General features: G+C 45.6%; 1 pseudogene across 1 annotated transcript; it reads left to right on the forward strand.

Annotated features, from left to right (window-relative positions):
* The first annotated feature begins 13953 nt into the window (after positions 1–13953).
* LOC308440456 (developmental pluripotency-associated protein 2-like) lies at positions 13954–16244 on the forward strand (annotated as a pseudogene). The gene is made up of 3 exons: positions 13954–14089; positions 14945–15466; positions 15865–16244. The product of its transcript is annotated as a developmental pluripotency-associated protein 2-like (transcript).
* Positions 16245–20410: the final 4166 nt, after the last annotated feature.

The following is a 20410-nucleotide window of genomic DNA, read 5'->3' on the forward strand; positions in this document are numbered from 1 at the left end:
AAAAAAATAAAGAGTAAGAGATAGGGTAAATATGACTAAAATATTATACAAATGTATAATTCATATGACATTATAAAATTACTATATGTTAATAAAAAAGGGGGGAAACAAAAAGTTCAGTCTCAGGTCTACTTCCTGTGAGAAAGGTCAAAATGAGGTAACATCAGCCCAGGTGAAGAGTCCACTCCCATCTAGCAGGGACATTCTTCTCTGAGAGTTCTAAGGCTTCCTCTGTTGAGACTAAATTGGAGTTCTGAAACTTGGATGATGACTTTGATAGCAGTTCTTCCTTCTAAATTTGCACAAGAGATCTTATGCCCTCCCCACCTCCTGACATCTGAAGATGCAGATCAGTTCCTGACACTAGCCATCAGCTCTCAGACATCCTCAGTCCTGTCTGTCTTTCCTCATGACTTCAGGGGGATGTGGCATTTTCTGTGGGTCTAGACAAAGGTTCTCAACCTGAAGGTCCCTGCCCCTTTGGGGATTCAATGACCTTTTCACAAGAGTCACATATAAATACTTACATTACATTTTATAACAGTAACAAAAGTACAGTTATGAAGTAGGAACAAAATAATTTTAGGGTCGGAAGTAACCATAACTTGAGGGACTGTATCAAAGGTTCTCAGCATTGGGAAGGTCTAATCCATCCTTCCTGCTGCCATGATTCAAGATCCCAGGCCACACCTTTCCCTCAGATCACAAGGCTCAAGGGGAGCAGGAGGACCCCACCTGCAATGCCAGGCGCTCTGGCGGCGGACGACAGACATTTCTCGAGCTCAGAAATCCAAGAATGCCCTGAGCAACAGAAAGCAGGGCTGGGGCTAACTTTTTAAAAATTGTGATTCTCAAAACTAAAACATGTTCTTATTTTTCAAGATAAACTTGGGTGGCATGGATTATTGGCAGCAGAATGAAGGTGTGATCATGACGATGCTGATTAAAACCACAAATTCATACGGTCCCGGGACTTCCCCACGATCTCACAAGACAGACTGTGGGATCTTGTGCTTCCACAGTGGCCAGTCTAGTCACCACAAAGGGAAAAATTATGTCACCTGCTTAGCTGCTGCCCTACCCCTGCCCCCACCCCTGACCCCTGACCTCCAGGAAGCCAGGAAAACAGCCTTCATTGACCCCAGGCCTTCAGATACATAGAACCCACAGGTACATGTGCACATCCAGATAATACACAGAGAGAGAGAGAGATCAGAGAATTTGCTAGGTCAGTATTAGTGTTGCATACCTTTAATCCCAGCATTCAGGAGGCAGAGCCAAAACAATCTCTGAGTTTGAGGCCAGCCTGGTCTACAGATCAAATTCCAGGACAGTTAGGGCAAAATAGAAAAACCCTATGTCCAAATTATCATCATCATTGTCATCGATTTCACTGATTATGACTTTCTCACAAAAGTATAAAAAATCCACATTTGTTTCACTGTGCAGATGAGTTCTTAACCAACATGGTCACTCTGAAAATACTTCCACATCTGCATCAGCATCTGCATGCTCAATCCACACTATGGCTCAGTTTGTCTCCCCACATCAAGCTTGCAGAGCTCTAGCCTAGGTGAGACTTCTCAGTTTGCAAAGGTAAGTAATATGGTTCATGTTAAACAACCAGAAACTACAAATCCATGTCCCTGTCCCCAGGAAACAAAAAGCTCATGGAGTTCAGAGGCTTGAAGTAGCCCTGAATGTACCAGCAGAGATAAGTTGCATGTCTTGCCTTGCATGGTGGAAGCCAATCGAACGTGGGTGTCATTAGCACTGAGACAGATCTAACTTGGCTTCTGGGAGAATGGATGGAATGAACTATGGCTTTTAGAATGATCCATCAGTGGCTTAGTCCTCTCCTCAAACTCATGAGCAGACCGTGAGAATCTGCTGATCATGAAGGTCTGATTACTCTCAATTGGATTTATTTTCAAATTCTGATAAAATTTAAAAAATAACCCCTTTGGCTAACAACTGCTCATACCCCTGAATTAATAAGCAGCATCTACTTCACAGAGAGGAAAGAGAGTCTGTCATTAATGGGACATTACCCCTAATATCATTGCAGATTTGAACCTAAGGTTTGTCCTCAGCCAGGCCTTCCCTTTGGCGAGCTCTTTCTACTCACTCTTTAGCTCCGTGTCACCTCTCTCTGGGGTCCTTCCTAGTCATCCTGTTAATGTCCTCAGACAAGCAGTCACTTCACCTTCCCTATGCACATGTGCATGTACGTGTGTGCATACATGTTGTTGTATATGCTTGTGGTATGTGGAAGATAGAGGATGAGGCTAGGTGTGAAAGACCAGGATAAATCCTGACCCCCAACAGGTAAAGGAGAAGACCCCTAGCAGGTAGCGTAGAGCCAAAACTGTAGGATAACAGGTTCAGTGACTCTGTTCCAGGAACTGGCTGACCATAAAGAATTCATGGCCTTAAGGTCAGGGTGACTGTTTCAGAAACTGACTGACCATAAAACATAAAAGTTAAATAACACATCATAAACAATCTTGAGAAACCAGATGTTTCCCTTACAATTCTTCACTGGTATTTTTGGTATTCTCCAATGACATACTCCCCCCGCCCCGGTTGTGGTTTGTTTCCTTTAAAACCCCCTTCTCCCAGCCACTCAGGGTCAGACTCCTCTACTCCTGCATGGGATATGAGTCTCGACCCCAGTGCACTGGTTAATTAAAAAACCTCGTGTAATTGCAGCAAGGACGGTCTCTTGTGAGTTCTTGGGGGGGTCAAGTTATCCCGAGACTTGACTGAAGGTCTCCCCTCTGTGGGGGTCTTTCAGGTGTCCTGCCCTATTGCTGTCTTATCTTTCACTGAACCTAGAGCTGGGTTGAGCTGAAAGCCCCAGAACTCTTCCTGACGCCGTCAACCTCCCATACAGGCCTGGGGTTATTCATGGCCACATCCACCTTTTTAAACAGGTGCTGAGAATTCAAGCTCTGATCTTTGTGCGCATGCGATATGTGCTCCTTCCTGCTGAGCATCCCCAGCCTCTTGTTTTAGTTTCCAGGCAATGTTCACGGTACCTAAAGTTGTCTGTTCAATGGATCCTTTGTTTGTACTTTGCTTTGTCTTCCTAACTGTTGAGGTCCTCAGGCTTCCTTCTTGCTCAGTCCTCAGCAGGCACACTGGTGAAACTCCATGAATATTTATGGAAGAGTGAATGACCAGATGTCTTCCACATTAGGCAGAGCTAGCTGACAAACACCTTCAGCAGTGAAGAGTCTCAGCCCAGGACTCTGTAACGTGAACTTCCATGAGCTCTATCCTTCCTCAGTGGTAAGCACATGCCACACGGCTGATCAGCGATCACCAAAGTGGCATTCTGAGGAGAGTTCAGAAGTGCTTACTGCCATGCTACATACATGGTGTGTCGCAATCACTGTCAGGGGAACACATACAAGGAGAGGAAGCGTCCATTGTCAGCAAAGAGGGAATATCGCAGTTTAGAGAGACACTTTACCTCGCAGTGTTTCTGGACAGAATGAATCAAAGAACAAAGAAATGGCCAATGATGGAGATTCATGCTCACATTTCCCCACACTCTTTCTCTTCCTGGTTTGAAAGACAGGCTTCTGGACTGAGGCTTCAGCAGCTCAGAGGGTGCACAGCACCGTGTATCTGATAAATCCCTACCCTCGGCCTTTGGGGAGAACAGAGGAGGTGTTTGGGGTAGATGGTGAAATGCCACATAGTCATCTTCGAAAATAGCAAGAGCACAGATGGCTGCATATCAAATGTGCCTCAAGCACAGGACTCGGCCACCTCCCTCTCACCAAGCCAAACATCCATCTTTTTAAAGCTGCCAAATACAATTGTTCCCTGCTAGCTTTCTACCTCCCAGCTGGGGACAGAGGGTCTTGGAGGCCATCTAAATGTTGGTGTACTTCTAGAAGGACCTTGGAATTGCCTTGGTTTAAAAGCAAACTGCTGTATAGAGGACCTCTATTTATCTGGGGAGCGGATGGATGATGAAATGGGAGTTCGCAAAAGGAGCATGAGGGAACAGGGGCTGTTAGTCATAATGTCAGATTACGACAGATAAGGACACGTGGGGAGATGGGAGGAGGAAGAGGATGAAGAGGATGAGGAAAAAAAGGAAGAAGACAAGGGGGAATAAAGAGTGAAAGGAGAGTGTGTTTGTGGGTGCATGGTGTGTTTGTGGGTGCATGGTGTGTTTGTGGGTGCATGGTGTGTTTGTGGGTGTATGGTGTGTTTGTGGGTGCAATGCTGGAAGAATGGAGCATCTTTCCTCCTCACCATAGAATGAAAACAGACATAAACGTCTAATTACCAGCCCCTCCCCCCACACCCTGCTCGCACCAAGCTATTACTTCTTTCTAGCTCAGGAGCTCAGCCCTTCCAGGACCACAGAGCACCCTCAAAAGTTCCCACTCTCGGAGAACAACCTTCTAGGAACTCTGCCTGCACCCTAAGCTAGAGGGAAGAGCTTGCCTTTGGGTAAATGAGTTGCCCACACAGAAGCAACAGAGCCCTCAACACCGAGATTCTACCAGACTTTGTAATGAAATCTTCCCTTGAATCCAAAAGCACTTCATGATTTTTCAGAACCTGGATTGTGGACAAAAATCTAATTTTGAGCATCAAGAGGCAGACACAGCTGAGCTTGCTTTGTGTCTAACCACTCTCCTCTTGGTAGGGCAGGAGCTCTGTGACAGGAGCCCCAAGGGAAGCAGGACCCATCCATTATCTCCCACTCCCACATAAATACAAAACAAATACAAATTATAATGATTTTAAATCCTGGGTATTTACTATTGATTTGAAAACAAAAGGCACTTATAAAGAAATGTCTAAACAAGAACAGAAATAGAGATTTTTTTTAAACTGGGATATTGATAAGTATTTCTCTCTCTCTCTCTCTCTCTCTCTCTCTCTCTCTCTCTCTCTCTCTCTCTCTCTCTCTCTACGTGCATGTTTTTATGCATGTGGGGGGCACATATGCACAAATGCATGTCTGCATGTGTGTGGAGGCTATAGGTAATGTTGTCATGAACTTTTTTGAAACAAGGTGTCACTATATAGTCTTGGCTGGCCTAGAACTTGCTATATGTATCAGACTGTTCTCAATTCACAGAGATCTATCTGCCTGCCTCTGCCTCCCAACTGCTGGTATTAAAGGCATGAGCCACCAAGCCCAATTGTCATCTTAGTTCTTGATCTAAAGTTTCCCACTGGCCTAGAACTTGCCACGTAGTCTGACTGACCCAGAACCCCAGGGACCTGCCTGTCCCCACCATCCTTCTCTGGGAACACAAGCTCACACTCACCGTGTCTGGCTCTGTTTTATGTAGTTCTAGAGATGCTCTCAGACTTTCCTGCTTATAAAGTAAACCCTTTACTGACTGAGTTCTCTCCCTAGCCCTAACTTTTTTTTTTCTTTATGTCATCTTTTAAAACATCTTCCCAAACTTTATACAATAAGCAGATGTTTACTATTATAACTTTATAGATTGGTTTTATGTTAAACTCCAGGTTATTGAAACTATCTACATGTGAGTTATGTTTTCAACAAATATTTATGAACCATCTGCTGTAAGCTCTATCCAAGTTGAACAACTACACAGTGTGACCACTGCTGACCCACCTTACAAATAAAGTTTTATCGTAATTCAGTCAACTTGTTTGTCTATGCAATGACTGTTTCTGTACTATCAGAGCTAAGTAATTGCAACAGAGATACCGGGACCCACAAAACTCTTGCCAGATATTTTTACTGGTCTCTGAATTGTATGAAAGGCTCAAGTGACAGAAATAAGCAAAAACAAGAGTAATGTGCTTAGCTCAGTGGGCGCATCTTTGAGTTGTGTATTCCTAACACAACTGTGCTGTAGTTGTAGGAAATATAAGCTAACTTGTCATATTCTTGGTTTGGTTCTCTGCCTAGAATAGGGTTCTTGATGTTCCAAGGAATGTAGAGACCCACATCTTGCTTATACCTTTTCCCCAACCCCCACACAGCACTTTGCACATGGTCAGTTCACACTTGATCAGTTTGCACGTGGTCAGTTCACACGTGGTCAGTTTGCATGTGGTCAGTTCACGTGTGGTCAGTTTACACGTGGTCAGGTACTTGAAGAGCTCTGGCACCAAGCATGGCTGTATTCCAATAAAACCTTAACTATGAAATGGGGCCATAGCTCAGACTGTATTCCCAGGGTTCTGCAAATCAATTACCAATCCTTGCCTTTAAGAATCCATCATCTCAGGGCTGGAGAGATGGCTCGGTTCCTAAGAGTTCTGACTGCTCTTCCAGAGGTCCTGAGTTCAATTTCCAGCAACCACATGATGGCTGACAACTATCTGTAATGGGATCTTGTGCCTTACTCATATATATATATATATGATAGCTCTTTTTAAAAAAGAACCCAGCATCTCTAACATAATGCCAATAGAAACTACAGGCCGGGAGAATTTAATACACTTCTCTGCACTTACCCGAAATAGCTATTTTTGGACACTTTGAAACTGAGGGTTCAGATACATACTAAAGGCCCATAATTCCATCCTAAACTTAAGCATCATCTAGTTTCACAACAGAAAATGAATAATAAGAGTTTCTAGACCCAAGTTCAGTAAATAAGAATCCCTGTTTCCAGACAACACTCAGCAAACGCCTTCTGCCTTCCCCAATCCATCTCCTTGGAAACATCATAACAAACATATCAAAGACCCAAGACAGCTGAGGGAGACCTGCTGTTCTGTTCTGCAATAGGAATGTATCTAAGTGTCCTATTAAAGGAGTCAAACAATGGGCTTGTCTCCAAGTTAACCTGATAGGCAAAAGGAAACATCAGAAACAGGTGGGAGGGGGCAGAGCTCCGAGCCTCCCAGGTAGAGAGAAGTCTGTGGGCAAATGTTCTAATTAGGGATCTGGAGTTTGTTCCACATTCAACAGGATCCTTCCACCTCTGTCTCTCCTTATTCAATTAAGCAGATGGTAGGAACCTTCAATTTTCTTGATTATTTGGAATAAAAATAAATGATCAGGTAGGGTGTTTTTTTTAAACATATTTCTAAAAGAAATTTCTGCTAAATTTAATCACAAGGCTTCTGGAAAACAGTCTTTGTCTTCCAGAAGTGATTGTCAGTTCAGATACATCACACCACACACACAAATATAAGCTGCATGCATAGAGATGCACAACCAGATACACACACAAACACACACATACTCACACACACATTCACACATAAAGAAACACAAATACAGGCTGGAGATATGTCTCAGTGGTTAAGAACATTGACAGCTCTTCCAGAGGTCCTGAGTTCAATTTCGAGCAACCACATGGTGGCTCACAACTATCTGAAATGGGATCTTCTGCTGTGTCTAAAAACAGTGACAGTGTACTCACATACATAAAATAAATAAATAAATCTTTAAAAAAAGATACACAAATATACAGATACAAACACACACAACACATACACACACACACACACACACACACACACACACACACTGAATAATTTCTCTTTGGAAGGGATGCTCTGCCTTTCCAAGGTAAACAATATAATAAATAATAATGATAATAATAATAGTAATAATAATTTAATTAATAATAATAATAATAATAAACAACTCACCTAATTAAGTACAGAGAGAGTAGACATGAATCAGGCCAATATTCAAACTCCAAGAGGTAACAAGAGAAGAAAAGGTATCACAAGAGCCACACTGTGGCAGACAGGCTTTCTGGGAGTTTTCTACCTGCACATGGCTCCCTGAAGGTCGGCTGTTCATTCTCTCCCCATTATCTTCTTCATTCTGTTTCCTATGTTTGAATTTGTCTTGTTAATGTCAATGACATGCTCTCTCCTGTTCAGGCTCCACTCTGCAAGATTTTCACTTTGCCTTTAATTTATTTAACTTGGGGGTTTGTTTTATTAGGTGAGATTTGGAGTAAAGAAAATTAGGTGAACTCCCCACATGTGGGGCTTGAAAACACCTCAGGCAAGACTAAAAAGACAATCTAGGCTTAAACATGTCTCCTCAGACAAATGAACCTGAGCAAGTACCTAACTTCCAGAGCTTGGGTTCCTCATGTGCTCTATTATACCAGGAACAGTGTGTCCAGAGTTGTGGGTGAGGTGAGCTCAGTGGCCAAAGAATTCAGCACACAAATGTGATGACCTAAGTGGGAATCCCCAGACTCCACATCTAGCCACACAAAGTAGCAGGTCTGTAATCTCAGTGCTCCCTGTGACAGGAGGAGGGAGGGACCTGGGCAGAGACAGGAGAATCCCCACAAGACTGCCAGACAGCCACCCCAGCTTACACACCAAGGAGCAGAGACCTCGCCCACACAAAATGGAAGGCAATAACTCGAACTTGAAGTTGTTTTCTGAGCTACACATGCAAGTCAGGGCACACAGACGCCTACAGGGGAGCACATGCATCATTTATACATATAAAGATTATCTGTCAAGACTGTGTAGCCTCTCAGGATTAGTGTGAGAGTTCAGTGAGACCCTGGCCAATCAACACACAATGCTCATGGGACTTTCACTTATTACAACCATCCGTCTGTTATATAGTCATGAGTCTATGTGATTCTGAATCCATTCCATTGCCAGGACTAATGCTCAAAACCTCTTAACAACATTACCCCTAATTATTTGGTTGAACTACTTAGAGCTTTGGTCTAAAACTGTCCAAAGACTGAAAACTCACAAGTCACACTAGCTCTTAGCAACCTCCTTCGTGTAGTCATTTGAAATCCTCCCCACAGTGACTCTGACCACTTGGTCATACTTCTTTTCCTTGGTAACCTCAAAGGAATTACACAACATACCTTACATTTTGTACCAGTGAAGGCTTGCTTTTATCACCAAGAAGAAAAATAAAATGGGGAGGAAAAAAAACTACAGTCAAAATCCTATTAGTGTAGAAGTTCCAGAACTTTGACTGGAGGAGGAGGAAGTAATGGACATCAGGGGATGCAGGTTGGGCGCCACCTCATCAGAAGGAGTAGTGAAACTTTCTATTGATAGCACTTTCATCTAGCAGTTGGTGGAGCTTATGTACAGGATTGCTCATGTGAGTTGAGTGGCTAATCCTTGATCAATCAACCCAAGCATGAAGCGGAGACACCTACTGTGTGTATTACCATACTGAGACTTTGTACTCTGGGGAATCAGAGAGCATCCCAGAAATGGACAAGCAGAGGCTAGCAGTTGGGAGCTCAACAGAGAATGTGGACCATAGTCTTACTTACACTCCAGAGTTACCTGTCATGGGCTGGATAGGCCTGCATGCGACATGGATGTGGGGTTCTAAGAGTGAGTATCCCAACACAGCAATTGGAGAAGTGTGTATATATCATGATGCAACTTCAGAACTCATACAGCATTACTTCCACCTCAAGCAACATAGCTTCAAAGATCTTCCTGTTTCAAAGGGAGAGGGACTGCCCTTCTTCAAGCTGTGGAGAAGTTGGCAAAGCCTCACCAGAAGCAGCACTCGTGGGACTGCTGTGGCCACGTTTGAAAAATACAGCTGGTCACGCCATCTTTTCTCTGATGTCACAGGCAGCCAGGCTGAGCAGAAGCATCACACGAATACACCCTGCTAACTTGTTTTCTACTCTTTTGTGTGTGCGTGTGTACCTGTGTGTACATATGTATATGTGTGCATGTGTGTGCATGTGGGTGCGTGTGTGCATGTACACTGTGTAAGCACACCTTGTCAGTCCGGAGATCAACATCAAATGTCTCTCTAATCACTTTATTTTTGAAGTGGGGTCTCTCCATGAACCCAGAGCTCACTGATTCATCGGTCCCAGAGTCTTCCTGCTTCTGCCTTTCTAACACTGGAACAGAAAACGTGCACGATTACACTCAGCTTTCTGTATACTTCGTGGACTGAGCTGTCACTCCAGTTCATGGCCATCACATGGGCATGGAACTACAGTCTTCAGCAGTGCTCCTCAGCCTTCCTAACACTGCAGCCCTTTACTACGGCTCCTCGTGCCGCGGAGACCCACCATACAATGCTTTCATTGCTACTTCATACCTGTCATTTTGTACTGCCGAGTCACAATGTAAAAATATAATATGCCATTCCCCAAGGGGTCTCAACCCACCAGCTGAGAATTACCAGTTTAAAGTGACAAAGAAAGTAAGGGAGGTCACAGATGGGCAACAAAGGTGAATGATAGAAATTTACTGTTCAGAGTGACTCAGCCCAGGCACATGTGTGCATGGCAGTGTAGACAGAGAGAAGTGTGCATGGCAGTGTAGACAGAGAGATGTGGGCATGGCAGTGTAGACAGAGAGAAGTGTGCATGGCAGTGTAGACAGAGAGATGTGGGCATGGCAGTGTAGACAGAGAGAAGTGGGCATGGCAGTGTAGACAGAGAGATGTGTGCATGGCAGTGTAGACAGAGAGATGTGGGCATGGCAGTGTAGACAGAGAGATGTGGGCATGGCAGTGTAGACAGAGAGATGTGGGCATGGCAGTGTAGACAGAGAGATGTGGGCATGGCAGTGTAGACAGAGAGAAGTGAGTGGTTTTCTTCTGAGGCAGCAGCTGAGTCTGGTTCTTCCTCCACACTGCTAGCGTGAATTCCCTCAAGTGTGGTGTGTACCTGCCTGACTTACACGGTGTGGTAGCCTCTCCAGCCACAACCCCGAGACTCCATAGCTGACAGATGGAAGCCAGAGGCAAGACTGTCAGCTGGGCCCTCCTGGGTGTTGAACTCTCCTCGGTGAGATCACCCAAGAAAGAAAATTATTGTTGCTATTAATAGGTTTTTAATTGATTTAAATTTTCAGAACACTTTTAGATTTACAGAGAATTTGAGAAGACAGAAAACAATTCTCATGCACCCTTCTCTCAGTTCTCCTACAATCAGGATCATGAGCTGGTATTTCTGAGGCAGCTAACAAGCCAACGTTAGTGCATTGTTATTAACAGAAGTCCAGACTTTGTTTGCATTGCTCTGAGTTTTTCTGCGTGGACTCCTGTATGGGAGTGGACATACACATGCACATACATATGTGTATGCATATGTGTGTACATGTATGTGGACACCAGAACACAGCCTCAGGTATCATCTCCTGCCTTGAGGACCAGCAATCTTTCATGAGTCTCTTACTGACCTTTGATCTGCCAAGTAGGTGATGCTAAATGGTAAATGGCCCCCGAGCTCCAGGGATCTACCTGTCTTCTGCTTCCACACCCGGCCTCCATGCTGGGATGACAGCTGTGCACCACACCTGGCTCTTTACATGGGCTTGGGGAATCTCCCCAGCGTTCATTCATTCATTCATTCATTCATTCATTCATTCACTCACTCAACCTCAGATTCCCTTTTTGTTCCCATAATCCCATTAGGGAACTACCCCACAGATCCTCTTGGCTCTAACAGTTTCTCAGACTTGACCCTGAGTGACCAAGTTTTAGTCAAATAGTAGTAGATACATACTTTCTAAGCTTCCTTTATATTAAGATTTGCTTAATCACAGATAAACTGACATTTTTACACCAAGCCAAGGACACATACTAGTAACATAATTTGTCACAGCTGACTGTGGCCTGGTCTACAGGTCAAATGTCTGGCAGGCTTTCCACTGGGTACTTGTAGGCTTGTGTCCACCCTACCCTAAGGTGTGGCCTCTTGAGAATTTGACTTTGCTCACCTCACATCAGTCCGGGCCAGGGTGTTAGGTTGTGCCAAGTCAACGCTCTGGGAGTAAAAAAGCACAGTCTGAGATGTAGGAAAGCCAGAGTTGGTTTGGGGATCCCCAGGCATGAGACCAGAGTCAGGGTGGGGCCCATGGGCTGGAGCCAGCGTCTAGTCCAGGGCCAGAGAGTGGGGGAGGGGAGCGCTGGCTTGTCTCACAGGGCGATTGTCCTTAGCTTGGCTGAAGCAGGCTTGCCGGTGGTTGTCGCTGAGAGAGCAGAGAGGCCTTCTACAGGAGAATAACATGGCTCTGTAGGCAAAGGCCTTCCCCAAGTTCCTTACTGCTAATCTTGACAAAAGAGGCAGACCATGATTCTAAACAGTTGATTGGTTGTTCATGGCAAAAAATGGATTCGTAAAACTATACCCAACTTCTCAGAGTGTTCTAAGCCTTCCGGGCCTCTAGGTACCTCATTAGCATGGAGAACTCTGTTTTAAGGCCATGTGACTATAGGACATGTTTCTTTTATGTGAGAAGCATGACACATGTTCCAAGTCAGGAGTCTGACAGGGAACTGGGAGTTGCCCAAGCCTTGGGTGTGTGTCCACCGAGTCTCCGGGTCTCAACCTGCTCTACCTTACCAAACTTCCCAGCACAGGTACTTTCTCTTTTGCTTTTGTTTATTGAATTTTTTATTACATTTGTTTAGGATGTACATGCACAGAAATGCACACATGTGCTTGCCACAATGTGAGTGTGGTGTGTGTGTGTGTGTGTGTGTGTGTGTGTGTGTGTGTGTGTGTGTGTGTGTGTAAATAAGAGGCCAGATTGCAGGAGTCCATTCTCTCCTTCCACCATATGGGTTTCTGGGGGTCAGTCTTGTGGAGAACCTTTACCTGCTGAGCCAGCTCACAGCCTTTCCCTTCTTTTCTCCATTTTTCATGCTGTTAGCTTTAACAGTTGATTTTAACTTTGAGAAACTGTCACTTAAGTCTATGAAGCTACAGTGAAGCCCCATCCCTGTGGAGTAAGGCTTTACAGGCATGGCCGTGTGAGGGAGGAATGCCCGCCGCCCTGTAACCCCTCACCCGTGCTTGTAAGAAAAGAAACCCAGTAAATTCGTTCATTTCCCAGGGTGGACTTTGTGAGAATTGTGCCACCATGTGTCCCTGGGACCTTAGGAGGAAAGAGTACTAAGCTGTGTTTATGTCTCCTCCTGAGAGAAATGTCACAACACAGATTTTACCTTCGGTAAAAGGAAGTGTCTGAGATGGGAACCCAGGCTGCTTCAGATCCCCTCAGTTTGAACATCCCTCACGTGACCTCCAACCTGAGGAACACAAAGGCTGAGTTTGCAAACGTGGGTATGTGACGTGAGTGTTAGAACACAAGGGGGCAAGGAAGAGCTTTCCAGTGGCTCAGCCTGGCATCAGCCATTCTTCCGTGTCTTCTCTCCTTTGCCCTTCAACATGACACTCAGTTTGGACAGTCAAGAGAAAAATCTGGCCAGAAACAAAACAAAACAAAAAGACACCCAAGTGCAGCTAAACTTCCACCCCCCAGGGAAGTTATGAATGTTCACATGGAGTCTGCCACCTAAAGAGGCATGGGGGCTCTATTTTGGAGCCTGAGTGGGTCTCCTCTAAGTTCCTTATGGTACACTACATGAGCTCACTCCACCCACTGAGGAGCAAGCCCTCAGCACAATACACTCTATTCCGAGTCTTGGAGCTCAACTCCCTCCATATGCCCAGACAATTTCAAGGACACCTGATAAGAATTGCTAATCATTTTTACACTTGGCCACATCAAGCTCAGAGCAGAAAAGAAAACAGAAACCCAGATCTCCTCTGGAAGCTCCACAGTGCCCAGAGATCTAGCCAAAGACAGTAGCCAGTGTTCCTACGCAGGCACGTGCCAGGGCATGGAGCACTTGGGCAGGCTAGCTTCTGCTTCCACAACAAGCACAACGTGACTGAAGGCAGATTGTTGGCTTCCTTCCCCCAGGCTGGTCACCAAAGGCCTTGCCTCCTCTCGGGCCTTCCACATTCTCCCCTGTGTTCTACTGCTTCAAACAGAAACAGTAGCATCCTACACAATAAAATTCCATTCTAGCAAGTTTCCGCCGCTGACAAGCAGGGAGAAAAATGTTTTCAGTTAGAGGGCTGCTTTTTGTTAATGGTCTCTGCTTTTGGAAGATAACAACAGTGCCCTTTAGATTTCTTGAAGAAATAGAGCAGAACCAAAGTAGGCTATGGCACTCAGCTGGGGTCCAAGACCTGGCTCATAATGCCCAAGGCGCTTCAGAAGCTTGCAGGGCCCTCGCCCCGTGTTCTCTGCTCATTGACATCGAGAGGGCCCGTGAAACTGGGCCATGGGAATAATGAGAGGCAAAAGCAGAGAAATGGAAAGGAGGTGCACCCAGGTGTCCCCGGGAACCTTTGCTCTCTGCTTCCAGAACAAAATTGGATGGGAGCAGCACCTGTCAGGGACATCAAGACTGCCTTGCAACCCTGGCAGCAGCCAACTTTGTTTTCTAAATTTAAAGACATAAACCTTCTATAATTTGTCTCCCATGAAGCGAGGCTCTCTTTTTTTCAAGCAGCAGCTTTGTTAATAACTCACTTTGTCTACCAAAGCTACTCACCCTCCTTGAGGGACTCCAGTTCACCGGGCTGTGAAACAGGAAACACTATGCACCTCTGTAAGATTTCTCTACGTGAAACACTTCCCCGGTGACACCGAGAGACAAGATGCTCTGAGAGACCCTGAGACAAAGCAGAGGTTACTCCTGCCCTCCTGTAATTCAATCAATAATAGTTAGTGTGAATTTTATATTGGTTCCACAATAAAAATGGTATAAAATTCATGCACACACCACATATGCACACACCAAAAAATGGGAAGCCCTGGTTAGTACTCCTGGCAATTCATCAAGTTGCAATCCTCCTGACTAGCTAAGTGTGGTTATTTTCATGCACCTACCTCCTTACAGTAGGGCCAAGTTCCCAGCCCTCAGTGCCCTCTCCTCTGTAAGCTTTTCCTCTGAGACCATGACTCATTAGAATGGCAGTAAGTGGAAGCCACAGAAAGAAGAGAAGAAAAAAGAAACAAAACAATTATCTTCTGATGTAGCAGCTAGCCTTAAAGTCATTCATTTATTCATCCATTTGGCAAAGTCACTGAGCCATCGATGTAAAGACGTTTCCTGGAACTGGGCAGGAGATGCTCATGTTCACATGCTAAGAATGCAAAGACAAGGTCTTTGTCTTCTCCCAAGCCTGCCTGGAAAAGTCATACTTCGGCCAGGAGACTTACAACAAGAACCGACCCGAGGAAGACTTGGATGAAGAAAGTGTGGTTTTAACACTGGTCCCATTTACTAAGGAGCCATTTTCTGACAAGGCCTCATTTAGCACAGAATATCCTACGGACTCAAATGTTTCTTCATCCATAGACAATAAGCCACCAGTCCGTTCTCTGGTGAGGTATGAGGGAATCAAACACCCAACAGGAACCACACCAAGCAGCTGTCCTCTGGCCACCCTGCCTCGTACTAATGATGTGTCCCAGACACTCTTCAGAAGTGGGGCTGTGATCATAGTTGTGTACAGATGGCAAGAAAGTTGAGGTTTAGCTGAGACTTCAGAGACCTTCATATTCTAAACAAGAATGTTATATTCCCAATACATCTCGTGAAGCCAAGAAACCGAAGATAGTCTTCAGAGGAAGCAGGCCTCTAAGCAGCTGCCAAAGTAGTAATCAGGAGAGTGGTGTACTGGAAATTCTGACTTCATGTCCCGTCCCTCGGGACCCAGTTATTCGTGGGGTTGAGGGGAACCAAGCCTGGAAGAGAAACGGGCGAGAAAGAGGAGCGAGACCAAGCAGAGACTTGTTAAGGCCTGTTTAATTTTTCTCAGTGTCCGTGTTTTAAGCAAGGGAATGGAATGAAGGCCTGAGCACACAGACAAAGGTATCTTATCAGTTGTTTGCTAGGATGTTTAGGGTTTAGTTATCTCTCGGAACACCCGGCACAGTCATTTGGGAACTCCGGAAGGCACAGTCATTTGTGGAGCTCCCCGGAATGCAGCTAATCGTATGTAAGTATCAGGGTGGGGGGGGAGTTCATGCTCTCACATAGGGAGGAGTGGGGGGAGGAGGTCATTGGGTGGGCTTCAGTTCCCAACAACTTCACCTCAGGAGTCCACGTTTGCAGTCTGGGAAAGAATTCTATGAGAGCTGCTCAGCCAATGTCTGTGAATTGTCCTCTTCCCTCTTCTGCAGAAGCCTTTCTGCCACAAGCCACTGGACTCAGATGGTGTTGTCCATGGCAGGCAGCGCCCCACAAATAGGAAAGACTGGGTTCACCTGCAATTTCATTCTGGTCTGACCTGGGTTCCAGACACTCCCCAAAGGATGAATCTTCTCATCCTGTTACCAGCCTGTATTATCCAGGAACTAGGGGTGGAAGATAATTTGCTATGTCCTAAATGTGTTCCCAGCAACAAAAAGATCATGAGGAACTTTAAAATTCGAAGCGGTGCAAAGAAAAATGCACCACCCCAAATACGCCGCCTTAGACAACATCAAGGTTTTACTCTGGTCCGAAGGAAATGGAAGCAAAGAAAAACTTTCTGTGATCTCTATAATGGCTGAAAACCCTGGACAGCAGTCTTCAGAAGCTCCTCCTCTTGTCTCTTCCAGCAGAGGGAGAATCTGCAGACAGACCAGCAGTCATCACTCCGACTCCCGCTGAAGTCTAAGGGCTGTGGCATCTCCTCATGGCCTTGGGCTGGATTTGCTAAATGCTTAGCTATCTGAGAAATGACTTTGTTTTAGTGGGTTTCTTTTGCTGTACTTTTGTTGGGGAGAACTTTCAAATTAGGAAGGCAGAAAGTACTTTTTATATTCTTTCCTTGACTAAGGCTTTATCACATACTAACCCTTGCGGCCTGGACTACAGAACAGAGTTCATGGCTTGTGCTAAAGAATCTTTAGGTGGTGACGAGTGTCTAGAGCGCCAGACATTTGAAATCATATCATACGGTACCATTCAGATTGGCTTTTACCTAGCAAATGGGCATGTGAGAAACATTCATGTGCTCCCTCGATTTCTTTTCTTTTTAATGCTGAGATTCCATTGTTCAAGATGGCTTTATGAAATGATGCTGTACTGGTGTGTGTGTGTGTGTGTGTGTGTGTGTGTGTGTCTGTGTGTGTGTGTGTGCCCACAAAAGAGAGTTACGCCCCCTAGAAGTGAGGTCACTGGCAGTTGTGAGCCCCCTGACATGGTGCTGGGATCTGAATTGGCTCCTCTAGAGAAGCAGGAGGCTGAATCATCTCCCTGGGAGTCCGCCTCCCAGGCCACACACAGGAGAACAGCAAGGATTCTTTCCCTTCAGGTCTCCATCTCTTCAACTCTATCGAACACACCTCGCCTCAGCTCCTTACTCCTCTCACTTTGTTCATAAATTAAAGCAAGGCGACAGGTTTTTCTGTTAACTAAAAGTGTCACTGTGCTGAAAGCAAAAGAGTTCTCTGATGGCATGTGCCTGCTGTATGTTTCCCTTCAAGCTAGCAGGTCACTGCTGCCCACGTGATCATTGTTCCTGTCCTGCCACAGTCTGTTTCTGCCCAACTCTGTCGACAACTGCCCCTGTCCTGAGCATCTACCACCCACTTGATGATTTATTAGAATTTCCTCCTAAAGTGGACATTATGACAATTAAGAGGACCCAGAACCACTTGTAACTCCAGCTACAGAGAGTCTAATGCCCTCTTCTGGCCTCTAAGGGCAGCAGTACCCATGAATGTATATCCACAGTGACACACACACACACACACACACACACACACACACACATTCACGGGGGGGGGGTGGAGAGGGAGGGAGGGAAATAAAATTGGGGCCAGAGAGATGTGTGAGGGGTTAAAGGCACTGGTTGCTCTTCCATAGGACGCAAGTTCATTTCTCACCCACACTGAGTCTCCTAACCACTGACTTCCGGTGGGTCTGACACCCTCTCTGACCTCCAATCTTCCTCAGACAAAATCAAGCCATTCATCTCATGAATATGCACCCCAATCTTTGTTCTATCACTAATCTGTAGATACCTTTATTAAGCACGTGAAGGGGGGTGGCAGAGAGTTTCAACAAGCAGCTAAGTGCAGCCAGAAAGCAGCAAAGCTATTTCCTCTGCTCCCTCTTTTCCGTGAGAGTGTGGCGGCTGGGAGATTGTCTTTGCTCACTCAAATTGCCCTGCCAGACTAAAGTAGTTTGTAGAAAAGCCCTGAGCATGTAATTTTATTACCTTAGCTCTGATTTTAATATAATTCATGCAATTTCTTCTGCAGGGGAAAAGCGATTTTCCTAAACACCTGGTAAATGAGAGCGGATGGGCTTGGCTCCCACCAACCCTCCTTGCAGAACTAAGAGAAGAGACAAGGCAGAGCGTCCACTGAGTGGAGCACCCGGCTCACACAGCCTTGCCCACAGTGGGCGGAGCACCCTGCTCAGACAGCCTTGCCCACAGTGGGCGGAGCACCCTGTTCAGACAGCCTTGTCCATTCTGTCTTGCCTGTTTCATCTCTCTCATGCTGGCGGCATCTCAGCATAGACCAGACATGTTTCTGAAAAATTCAGAAGCTCAGAAGTCTGTCAACCCATACATGGAAGACGTTTGAGGTTGGAAAACTTCTATTGGGGGCCACCTATGTGTCACCAGATTAATATCATCGTCTCTGATTCACCTACTCATGGCCAGTTTTCTATCACTCGACAGTTTTAACAATGGAAATCCCTATGTTTAAAAAGTCTTCAAAATGTCTCCCACAGCTACAACCTGAGTTAGGCTGTCATTTGATTCTTTAGTCAAAGCTCTTAAAAGGTAATGGTGTGCACGCACCTGTGTGTGTGTGTGTGTGTGTGTGTGTGTGTGTGTGTGTGTGTGTGTGTGTGTGGTTGTTGTTGTTGTTGTTGCTGAGTTTGGACTCAGTTCCACCTAGTCTCCTTTCCTATGTTGCTTAGCAACTGGTGAACATGAGTAAGTTCCCTGATGCCTCTGAGCCTCGCATACACAAAATGCAGAACATGGTTCCTACAGTAAAGGACTGGAGTGTTTGGTAACCAGCCATGTGATGCTTTTTACCTTCTGCTTCAGAACCGAGTCACTGCAGAACATAGATAGATCAGAAACATGCTCTAGACGGCCATCTTTCCTCTCCAAGCTGAATGGTCTGTACTTCTCCCCTCGCCTTGGCGGTGGGTTCTTCCTACAGTGTCTGTCATGATTCGCATCCCTGAATCACGTTCTCTGGTCATGTGACTTGGTACCTGTCCCGCAGAAGTAGAGCGCGTGTCCTTATCCCTTGGGTCTGGTCTAGCCTTCAGCTTGCATTGGTACACAGCAGAAGTGACCGCCATGCTGGTCCTGAGCCCGGATCCCAGACATTTTCCACATCTGTGCTGTCTTAGCAGGTGCTGTGTGGCCTGAACAAGCCTGAAACAATGACACAGAGCAGCACAGCATCCTCATGGTGATTCCACTCGTGTGAAAGGACAGAGCCAATATTGGCAAAGCTGATCCACAGTTGATGAAAGTGTAACCTCCTGGGTTCAGCCGAAATCCCTGTTACAATTCAGATATGAACCGTCCTTCAAAATCACATATGAAAGGCTTGGATCCCATGCATCAGAACTGAGAGGTGGGATTTGGGTTTCGACTTCATCCATAAATTATAATCTGAGGGTGGAACCATAACCACTGGGAGGTAGTGGAAATTAGGAAGCTGAGTCTGACTCAAAGGAGAAGATGAGTGGGACATCTGAAGGGCTCTGTCTCCGGTCTGCTATGATGTTCCCTCTCTTCCATGATGCTCTGCCTCACCAGAGCCCACAGCAATGAGGCCAAAGGCCATACACTGAACATCGAAAATTGTGAGCCAAAATAAAGCAGCTCTTCCCCATCTGGATCATTTTTCTCAATTACTTGTTGCAGGCACAAAAAGTCTGAGGAACACAATCATTGAGCACAAAGCAAGAGCGACTGTGAAGTGTAATTTTTACCTGATGATTCTGCCTTTCCGTGAGGCTGGCTTAATCCTCCCAGACTGTGAGGTCAAGCCCCTGTCCTTTCTGGCCTCACTTTCCCACACTGTCCTCATTGCCAGCCATACTTCCAACATGCTGATATGATTATGTCCCCAGTGAGTGGTATCCTCTCTGTTCTGCCTGGCCAGCCTGTGGTTCATTCCCTCTGCCCAGAAGACTTTCTCCTCCTAGTCTCGAAATGCCTGGTTCCTTTTTGCCATGGAAGAGTCAGCTGAGGACAAAGTCCCCCTTGTTGAAAGACATCCTCAGTGCACATTCAGTTTCATCTCCTAATAGCCTAGGGCCATGCTTAGCATTGCACACTTGTGATCCTAACATTTTAGAGCCTCTCAGTCCAAACTAGCCCGAGTCTGATAGTCAAGTTAACTTGCCAGTCGGCTTGATTGGGCTTAGTATTATTGTAGAAACAAATCTCTGGGAAATCTATGAGAAATTATCAAAATTGGATAAAATGAGGTGGGAAATCCCACCCTGAATATGGGTGGCACCATTTCCTGGGCAGAGGTCCAAAGAAACAGCAAGCGAAGCACCAACACCCATCCGTCTCTGCCTTCCCACCATGAAGGCTACATCCCTTTAGGTAAACCCTGCCTTCCTTAAGTCACCACTTGTTGGGGCTTCAACCGCAGAAAGGAA

This window comes from Micromys minutus (genome assembly GCF_963924665.1).
Source record: "Micromys minutus genome assembly, chromosome: 31".
Taxonomy (NCBI): Eukaryota; Metazoa; Chordata; class Mammalia; order Rodentia; family Muridae; genus Micromys; species Micromys minutus.